Consider the following 11388-nt stretch of genomic DNA (forward strand, 5'->3'; position numbering starts at 1 on the left):
TAAGCTGATCAGCTGTTTCAATGTATTTTGAGCAGAATGTCAACGCTTCTGTAGCAATGTAGGCCTCTGCAATGGAACCATCGGGTCTAGCTCTGTTCCTAACATAGCCCTTGAAAGTGCCTAGCCGCCTTTCAATAGGGTACATCCAGCCATACTGTACTGGACCTCTAAGTAGTGCCTCATCAGGTAGATGAATAGCCAAATGCACCATCACATCAAAGAAGGATGGAGGATATATCTTCTCAAGGTCGGATAGGATAGTTGGTATCTTGTCTCTAAGACGCTCCAAAGCATCTATCCTAATATTCCTACTGCAGATTTCCCTGAAGAATTGTCCCAACTCTGCAACTGCTCTGTATAAGTCAGGGCGGCCCAATCCTCTAAGGATAGCAGGTAAAACCCTTTGAAGTAGGACGTGGCGGTCATGAGTTTTCAACCCTTGTACCTTGTTTCCATCTGCACTGACTCTCCTTTCAGGGTTGGAAGCAAATCCATGTGGGAATCCACACGTGACAGGACCTCGCAGAATTCTTTTCTTTTTACTTTGTCCAAGACGTACACAACTGGTGCCATATCCCGTGGTTTACCTTCATCTTGCACCTGCAAATCCTTTCTGATACCCAGGTGCGTCAAATCAATCCTAGATTTTAAGGTATCTTTCGTCTTGCCTTCAATATTAAGAAGTGTGCCGATAATGCTGTCACATATATTTTTCTCGATGTGCATCACATCAAGATTATGCCGCGGATCCAAATCTTTCCAATACTCCAAGTCCAACAAAGTGGACCTGCGGGTAAACAATAATCTCTCTTCTACCCTGCCACGCTTCCTTTTCCCGCTACCATTACTAGGATGGTTTCCTGGTGTAATATGCATGACCTTCTCTAATTCCACTTGCAACTCATCGGCGGTGAGCCTCTTTGGCGCATCAAGGTTTTCATGCTTTGCATTGAACACATGTCTTCGGTATTTTCTAGGATGCGGCTTGTCCTTGGCAAGGAAACGGTAGTGTCCAATGTAACAGATCTTGCTAAGTATTGCGTATGACAGCGGATTCCTGTCACAGCGAACACATGCATTATAACCATGTGTCGTTCGCCCTGACATAGTGCCCAAAGCCGGATAATCATGGATGCACCAAATTATAACAGCACGCAGAAAGAAATCAGCTGGTGGGCTGCTATTTAGGTCTCGAGTGAGAACACCCTTCCATAGCTGTTGAAGTTCCTCCACAAGAGGCTCCACGAACAAATCAAAATCCTTTCCAGGACTTTTTGGACCTGGGAAGAGCAAGGCCATCTTGTAGTTTGATTCTTTGGTGCAGACATTTGGAGGAATGTTGTAAGGGATAACAAGCACTGGCCACATGCTATATGTGGTGCTCTGGTGGCCAAATGGGTTAAATCCATCTGAAGCTAAGCCAAGTCTAATGTTGCTCGGGTCAGCAGCAAACTCTTTGTGTTTATCATTGAAGCTTTTCCACTCACTACCATGAGATGGATGGCTCATTACATTCTGATCTCTGTACTCCTGGTTCCTAGAATGCCACAGTACATCCTCTCTTGTTTCAGCATTATGAAACAACCTCTGCAATCTTGGTGTAATTGGAAAATGTCTCAGAACATTATGAGGAATCCTCTTCACAGCATTGCCATCTTTCCATCTTGATGATTTGCATTTCGGGCATTCACTTAAGTTGGCATGATCCTTCCGGAACAGAATACAATTATTCTTACAAACATGGATCATATCATATCCAATTCCAACTACACGAAGGAAATTTTTCATTTTACTGTAGGTGTGTGGCAGCTCAGACGCATCTGGGAAAGATTTGCGGAAAGCAGCTAACATCGCATCGAATGATTTGTTGGTCATGCGCTCAGATGTCTTCACCTGAAGAAAGGTGACCATAGCTGAGAATACTGACAGCTTATTTCCTGGGGTGACAGCAACATTGCATTGTTCCAACATGCGGGCCCACCATTTTTCTTATGCAGGTGAAAGTTCACGGAATGCATGAGCATTTCGTAGCATTGTTTCAATGTTGGTCAAACTCACTGGCTCCGCCACCACCACCTCCTCCTCCTCTTCCACCTGAGCATCAGGCAGATCAAGATGGTGATCTGCTGCTTCCACGTAGTCAATAACATTGACGTTCACAGCTTCACCATGATGAAGCCACCTAGTATATGTGACCGACATCCCATACAAGTGTAGATGATTTTGCACAGTTGACTGGGGTCTTGTAACTGAATTCATACAACTGCTACACGGGCAGAGCACATCTGATTTTGGACCACCGTACTCAGCTCTGATAAAGCTCATGAAGTTTTCAACCCCCTCGACATATGCAGCGGAGAATCTTCGAGAAGAAGTTATCCAAGTCTTGTCCATCTGTTAGACATACAAATTAGTTCTTCTACTAGATATTACAGGAAAAACATATATGCTTTTTTATGAAGTCCAAAAAAAATACCTAGGTCAATGTCTAAAGCTATGGCAAGATATTTGGACGAGCAGATCGAAGTAACAAAATATATATAAAGCTAATTCATCAAACAAATTTGAGTGCAAAATTATGGCAGGCTGTTTCAGCAGTCAATGAGGCCGAGCACACACCCATCAAACTATCGAAGGCCATCGCAGCAACAAAGATCGAGTATAAAACGGTGTAGAGCTATTTCACCTAACTGATTGGCTACTAGACCATGGCAATCTACATCACAATAAATATATGGCAGGATATTTTAGCAACTAATCGACCTTGGCATGCCATCTCAGCTAAGCAGATTGAGTGCAGAACAGGGCAAGGAAGCTTCTTAAGTAGAGCATATTGATAGTAAACTACTTCGGAAAACAGTGAGATTAACAGCGTCTATCAGCTAACATTCAGCGCTACACTGACATGAACGGGGCCTCAGTCTAGAATGCCTGTACCGTGGGAGAAGTTGACCGCCGTGCGTCTCCACACGAACGTCGCCAGCGGTGGTGGCGCTGACCGCCGTGCGCCTCCACAAGAACGTAGCCAGAGGTGGCGGCGCGGCTAGAGGATGGCAGTCTACGACAGCATACTGTAGGAGCGAGAGGATCGCCGAACCGCGTCGCCGACATATCGGCGCGGCGGGGAGGGCGGCTTTGGCGGAGCGAATAGAGTGGAGGGGGACAGGGGGAGGGGGTTTGGGGAATATTATTGGCTAGTTGGCCGAAGGGAGGTTGAATCGGATTTGGGGGGAATTTTTGGGTGTGGGGGGGAGGATTTTCGCGCGGTGGGCGGGGGGAGTTTGGTGCATGGTCGGTTTCTCCAAGTGCAGTCCCACGTGTCAGTGAAGAGGCAAGCTGAAGCGCGTTCCGTTTGCGTGAGCCGTGTGAAGGACCGAACGTGTGTGGGGTGCAATGCGACCGCGACAGGAGTGCTGTGAGTGTACCGCCTTTTTTCCTTTTAAACTAGGTGCTTCGCCCCCTAAAAATATTTGTTGCTTCGCGCGATCCATCGATACTACTACTAGTAATCCGGTAATCCCGACTAAAACGGCGCGGCCGGGTCTTTTCCCGCGCGATATGCTGGGAGGTTGGCTTAGTTGGGTTTTTTTGGACGAGTAATGCTACACCTACGTAATCCCAGTTACGTAATTAACGTAATGTGAAACGTGTGAGCTGTTGATTGTAGATTGGGGGGAGGGAGGGGCCCACCACCATGAAAATCAGGGGAGGAGAGTGAGAGGCAATTTACGTTAACCCTTTCGGAGGTTCCCGTAGATGTAGAAAGATGTGAAATGCATGAATGTGTAGTGGACGTACTATTGGAGTGCCTAAGATAATTTGTGTATGCATAGACCCTATGTGTTTATTTTACTTCGCATGTTAGATTTTTCTCGGTTCAATAAAAATCAGAGTTGGTGATGATGGTGTGCCTGTCATCCTGCAATATAGGCCGTCCGATCTATATCTAACGGATAGGAAGGAAACTATGACAATTTACCCGCACTCCTCTCCACATTTGCAGATAAGGCTTTCCCTCGTTCATCCTTTTCTCCCACAAGATCTTGATCTTCCGTGCAATGCACGGGCATGTTGCTAGTACTCCTACAATATGTATATTATTGTGAAAATTCATATACACCGGCCGAGATTAATGCAAACACGGCAGATGTTCATTACATTTCGAACTTTTATAGGACAGAAAAATAAAAGAAACCCGACCCTAAACCTATTCTACGGCGGCGACCGACGTCCTCCATCCGCGATCTCTATGTACGGGGGCGGGGTTCAAGACCCGTGAAGTGAAGGTGCGGTCTCCGGCGAGGAAGAGTAGAACACGGGATACGGACCGGCCAGTTGGCACACCATGCCCTGCCGCCTCCCATGCCCTACTCATCCTCCGAGGAGTCCCCAACCTCGGCGGTGCCGGACGTTGGACGGCGGCAAGTAGGACACGTGGCTGACGGTGCTCCCGTCGTCGGCCGCCAGCATGGCCATCGCTTGTGCGGTCGCATCCGCGTCCGGCTATGCCGCTATTGCGTCGCGAGAGGCGACTTGAGCGAGGGCGGCGACCTCGAGCTTCATCCCCGAAGACAAGCTCTCCCGCAGAGCGTTCGCACTTGCGGTCATGGCGGATGTGGTGCCAGGTAGGAGGACGATGCGCTATGGTGTGGAGGTTAGCTGGGCGTTGCCGCTTTAAGTAGCGCATTCCGGTGAGGCCAAGCGTCCGGGTGCGTCGTTAAGTCGCCGGTGTTGGTTCCTCGGGCACCGAGCCTCTTAACGACGACATACGAATGGACGGCATGAACGCGGGCAGCTGGCGCCGGCAGGGAACGCACCGCGCGACGGCGCGAGGGACGAGGGTTTTGGTGTGCCAGGGTAGTCAGCTGCGGTCGTGGCAACGTTGGAGATGCCCTTTGCTCACATGCGATCCCCGCATGTCATTGAAAAAGCAAGACGACCCGGCATGGTCTCAGGTCCAGAGGATGTAGTTGGCCGCGCTACACCACTCCGCGGACGCGTCGCGGCGCCCCGTGCATCCTCGACGAGCCGGGTGTTGGGGTGTGTTTGGATTGTGGCCAAAGTGCACCTTACCAAAATTTTGGTTATGACCCAAAGATTGGTCTTTGTTTGGATGGTTGCCATTTTTTGGCATGCCAATGAACTCTAGCCAACTCTAGTTCATTTTTGTTGCCAATGTCGGCCAAATCATGGGCAACCAATACCTCAACCAAAATTTTGGTCATGACCCAAAGATTGGTGTTTGTTTGGATGGTTGCCATTTCTTTGGCATGCCAATGAACTCTAGCCAACTCTAGTTCATTTTTCTTGCCAATGTCGGCCAAATCATGGGCAACCAATACCTCAACCAAAATTTTGGCTACCCAATGCTTTGATGAGGCAACCATGGGCACAAACCAAACATACCGTTGGTCGTGCCACAGCACTAACGCCACCCTCGGCACACTGAAACCGACCGTGTCTAGCAACGATATGAGCGTGTCGCTCACCGCGGTCGCCGTGTCCAGAGGCGGTGCTGGAGCTGCGCCCCGTTGTTGGCCCCAACGACCCACATGAACAGTTGTCGGTGGCGAGGAGGTCGTGGGCTAGCTCCTCCATTGGACTAGTCTGCGCTACGTCGTCCCGACGGGTGTGCCCCACATGTCGGTTTCCCTGTTTTCCCGGCCATATTCGAGCGTCAGTGCTCCGCGTTGCGCATTAGGCCTTTCACTATGTAGGCTAAGCGAGACAACTTATTGTTTATTTGAGCCGTTCAAGTATAATCATGTGGCGTTTGCTTATTTCTCATTCCTCTCCAACCATCTTCTCCATCGATCATGTCGCCCTCCAGTCGAGTCCATCCTCCCGCATGCCTCATTTGAACATTCCGCCGAGTATCATTCGCATGTACCCACCCTAGTCCTCTTTCAATAGATCTATGGACCCCGAGATGAAATCGAGAGGGAACGAGTGGGGGCACGTGATACCTAAGGCGGATTCAAAATTTTGAACCGGTGATCATAGCACCCGCAAATCATATAAAGGGTATTCAATGTTCGTTTCGTTTTTGAACGTACAATATACTCCCCCTATCCTTCCTAGTTTACATATAAGTTTTATGTGTAGTCAAAGTATCTCTACTTTGATCAAAAAGGTATCAACATTCAACAACGCCCAATCAATATTGTTAGATTCGTACGTACTCCTAGATTTGTACTCGAGATGGTTTCCAATTTGACTATTGACAAGATTAATAGTACATGAGATGTATAATGTGAAAATTATATCATTGGAAACTCCTTTCACATACGAATTTGACCGTATGCTTTGTGTAAGTTGCATGTCATATATTATGACTCTAGCATTTGGTCAAAGTTAGCCTCGAAAAACACATTAGACCCTGTATGCTTTGTGTAAGTTGCATGTCATATATTATTACTCTAACATTTGTGTAAGTTGCATGTCATATATTATTACTCTAACATTTGGTCAAAGTAGTATAGTGGAAGTGGATCCTCTGACGTAGGTATCCCTGCCTTACCCTCCCTTTCGGTCACTTACTGGTGGACCCCATGCTTGCTAGGCCCCACATGTCAGTTACTCAATGGGTTCGGCCACGTCAGGGGATCTTCATCCGTAGTATACTCCCTCTGTTTTTATTTACTCCGCATAAAACGAAGGGAGTGGTGGTATAATAAATGACGCGGATGGGGGAGGGGGAGGGACGTCCGTTTGCTCTCAACTGCGGTCCCACAAGCGAGCGAAAACGCAAGACGAAGCGCGTTCCATTCGGTGAGCGACGTGGAGGGTCCAGCGTGCCAGGATGCAACGCGAACGCGACAAGAGTGATGTACAGTCAAAACCGATTGACCGGTCGTCACCGGAACAACTATTCACACCAGAACCTTCGCTGCTCGGCCTACGCCAGCCACTGCCCTAAAACCACACCAAATCTCTAGCCCATTCCCCCACCTTTCGATCCCCTAGCCCGCATCAAGCATCCCCTACTTCGCCGGAAAGCCATGGTGCGTCGCAAGATCACTTACTACAAGATGCTGACGCTGGAGCGCCACGCAGAAATCGCGGCTGCGGTCGGCGCCACAGACCTCCGTTCCCAAGCTCGCTTTGCGGCGGGCCAATCCCCGAGTTCTCTGGAGCCAAGCTACGAGGAGGAGGTAGCCGATCCAATGTTCATGGCGGAGGTCGCGGCGCAGAAGGCCCTGATGGGTATGAGACGATGGACATCGACTTCGTGCCGCCATCCGAGTGCCCCATGGTGCAGGCGGACCAGTGGTTCAACATGGCAATACTAAAGGAGGACCGGGAGGCAGAGGCTCAACTCAATGCGGAGTGCGCGCATGCCGCTGCCATCGAGCCTCTCCTGCAGGCGGAACCGGATGTCGTGGATGTGAACCGAGCGGCGGAGGCTCAACTTGAGGCGGAGCGCGCGGATGCCGCTGCCATCGAGGCCCTCCTGCAGGCGGAACCCGACGTCCTGGACTTGAACCGGCCGACAGAGGCTCGACTCGACGCAGAGCGCGCGGATGCGGCTCTCATCGACGCCCTCCTGCAGGCGGAACCGGGCGTCCTGGACTTGAACCGGGTGGCGGAGGCTCGACTCGACGCGGAGCGCGCGGATGCCGCTGCCATCGAGGCCCTCCTGCCAGGCGTAACCGGGCGTCCTGGACTTGAACCGGGCTGTGCTCTTGTCCAAGCAGAGCGCCCGCATGCTCCGCTTGAACGAGTAGCTGGAGGCCGAGGACAACCATGGTGCGGAGACACACGTCGGCAGCGACAGCTGGTTCGCGCCGGCAGCCAAAGACGACGAGGCCGTCTCTTTCTGCGAGCAGTGATAGTTTTTCTTTATGTTGTTGTTTTTATGGATCTTTTGCTGTGTAAAAACATATATTTGTTATGCAAGTCGCCTGACTTGGGTCAGTCTACCATTTCAGGCGATTGGATGAATATCCTACGTCTCCTAACCCTTCTTTCCTTCTTCCTCACCTCTTCTTCTTCCCCACAGACAACCGCACGGGCCGTACGGATACTCCCCAACATGCGGTTGGATAAACATACTCTATGAACAAAAATTATGTGTCAGGGATAGGATGACTGAGTTTGGTTTGTTCACATGCGACAGCACGTGTCAGTGAGAGTGTGTTCCCTTGGTTGGGTTTGCGGCGTGCAGGAGCGACTGTGTGAGGGTGCGGTGCGACCGCGGCATGCAGGAGCGACCGTGTGAGGGTGCGGTGCGACCACGACAGCCGTGCGCAAGTGTACCTCCTTCTCATTTGGAAAACTTTAGGCAAGCTTGGCAAAAATTTGTGGCGAAGTTTGGCAATGCAAGGCCTATACCCAAACAGGATAAGTACGTACGTACTAGGAGTACTAGTGTTAAAAAAGAAAGGCGGGGTTTTCCTTCGCGGGATTTAATCGATACAAATCCTCGTTTCACGTGTCAATTAATGCGTATTTTTTTCTCCAAAGACCAAAGAGCTAACCATCTCACTCCTCATCGCTTGATTAATGCAGCGCCATGCAAACCAACCTTCTCACTTCCGCATGCATGCTGGGGATATTAATGTCCTTGGTTGCTAACCCCATCAATTTTGCCTCGATTAGTGTTAGTGGCCCTTTGCAAATTGTAATTTTGATATACTGGCCTTGTGTAAAAAAATGGAGGTAGTAACTATATTTGACTTCCTTCCCCATTGCGGTGACGTCGATGATATCTTTTTTTTTTGGTGGTTTGGCGAAGTGCGTTCGACGGAGAACACCATTGAGGGAGACCACGGTAAGTCATTCGCAAGTGCCGCCTGCAAGCCGAGACAACCGCCTTATTTGCATCCAGGAAGTCCTTTACTAGTACTACTAGGAGTACTAGTGCAGTGAGATGGTTTCTCGAAGAAGACGATGGCGAAGCGGAGTCAGCGAAGAGTGAAATGATGGTTGCTTCATCCGTGCTTTTGTGATCTGACGCCTCACTGCTTTGTGATTTGTGATAGAAGGGACAGGGGAGTAGACTCTGTGCTCTATACTGTACTACATGCGTCCAAGCATGGGAGAAAGAGGAGAGACGTTGCATTTTTCTATTCCTTCAATCAATCAATCAGGGAGCTTCGGTTCCATCTTTTTGGCTTTGGCAACACCGTCCACAATGGTTCCCACGATGCCAAAAGCTATTTTCACATTTGGCTACACATTGTGGATGCCCTTAACCATAGCACTTGGTTTTGCTCCTGTATGCTATCTATACAAATCTCAATTATATTGATCTAAAAAATTATAGAATCAAGATTAGTAAAAAGGAGGTGATGTTGCCGCGCAGATGGCGAGGGAGGTTTCTTATTTGAGCAATGCTACATCCACGTAATGGTTTACGTAAAGTTACGAACTGATGTGATGTGGGACTATATGATTGGATTAAAGGAGAGGATTAGGCCCACCCCACCTGAAAATCAGGGGGGCATATATAGATTAGATGGAAAGTATACGTAGCAGCTACGTAGCCCTTTGTAAGTCTAGGATTAGGCTTCTTATTTTCGGAGGACGTTGTCCTGGCGGTTTGCTAACATGCGGTCCCACGTGTCAGTGCTTTACCAAGCCGATTTGCGTCCCACATGAGGCAGAACAACGACAGAAGCAACACGTGGTTAAGTTGAAGAACATGAGGGAGAAGCGGATTCAGCGAGTGAAATGATGTGATGGTTGCTTCGTCCCTCCAACTTAACTGCGGGAAAGGTGCAGCTTTGTGATTTGGCGCCTCATTGCTCATTACTATGCCGGCGCCATGACTGGGGTGCTTCACCCCGGCTGCTCTGCACTGTATTCCGGTATGGCACGTGGACCCGGTAGTTTGATGTCCCACATGTCGGCGAAAGGGACTAGAAGATTTATGAAAGCGAGCGCTCCACTCTTACGACAGAGGAGTAGACGACACGACGGCCCAGTGAACTGTCACTTGTAGTACTCTATAGTACTACAGTTTTGCTGTTTCGCACGATCCATCGATACAAACCCGATTAAACAGGAAAGGGCAGGAGTTTTCCCACGCGGTAGATGATACTGGCCATACATTTCAAAGGCAATTTTAATGTATGCAAACCGAATAATTATAAGTAACAATATGATATCTAGTAAAACTAAAAACACATGTGATTTATTGTGTCAGAGTGTAGTAGTAGTGCTGTATTGCATAGTTGTTAGACGTAACATGCGAGAACATGTAGAGATGTAGTTTTGGAGGGCCTACAGAGAGAAAAGCGTAATACGGTCACCGAACTTCAGAATAAGCTGATTACGGTCACTATATACGTTTTGCGGTGATTATACGGTCACTTGCTCACAGTTCAGCATCGTATTGCACTCTGTTGACCGGCCAAATAGTCTGCGTGGCGCCATGTTGACTAGTTAAATTGACCACGTTCCTTGTGGGTCCCACCTGTCAGTTCGCATAGGCAAAAGGTCAGATAAACACAAATTTACGTAGGCGCGACAAGGCTCCAACCCGTGCGCGGGAATCACCTGGTTGTGTATGTGTCTGTCAGGGCCTGATGTGTGCGCATGCACGTGTAGGTTGAGCACTTGAGCTTGAGCATGTGTGTTGGTCATGTGGTGTACTGGTGTGTGCATGCATGCGTGCGTGTGTGCGTGTGAGTGTTGCGTGCGTGCGCTTGAGTGTTGCGTGCGTGCGTGGCTACGTGTGTACGTGTGAGTGTTGCGTGCGTGCGTGGGTGCATGTGTTTGTGTGAGTGTTGCGTGGATGCAGTTCGTGTGCATGCATGCGTGTGTGTATAATCACCACACCAGCTCCTGTGTGTTAAAACAGACGGCTCAGCATACCAATACAAGGCCACCTTGTCCGCTGTGCCCGTGGTCATGACTTCGAACCACCGTCCAAATATTTTTTTGTCTTTTGTTTTCATTCTTACTAGCAAGATGCCCGTGCGTTGCACGTAACATCAAGCTGCATTGTATGACTTGTTTATCTTGTGAGAGAAAAGGATGAACGAGGGAAGGCCTTATTTGCAAATGTGGAGAGGTGTGTGGGTACCTTTTTGCAAAATTGCCATAGTTTCTTTCCTATCCGTTAGATATAAATCGGACGACCTATATTGCAGGATGGCAGGCACACCATCATCACCCACTTTGTTTTTTATAAAAGTGTACTTTATGTATTTTATAAGAGTGTAGATGTAGAGTAGATACAAGTCGACAGGTGGGCACGATGGTAGTGAGATAATGTGATGCAACACTAGAGGTTCCACGTGGAGCGTTTAACTGGTCAACTAGTCATGTCATGAGCAAATACAGTGTTGTACGGTGAGCCCGTGACTTTATAATAACCACTAAACGTAAATGGTGACCGTAATGAGTGGATTCTGAAGTCCAATGTATGTATCGTGCTTT

This window comes from Aegilops tauschii, chromosome 4 (genome assembly GCF_002575655.3).
Source record: "Aegilops tauschii subsp. strangulata cultivar AL8/78 chromosome 4, Aet v6.0, whole genome shotgun sequence".
NCBI lineage: Eukaryota > Viridiplantae > Streptophyta > Magnoliopsida > Poales > Poaceae > Aegilops > Aegilops tauschii.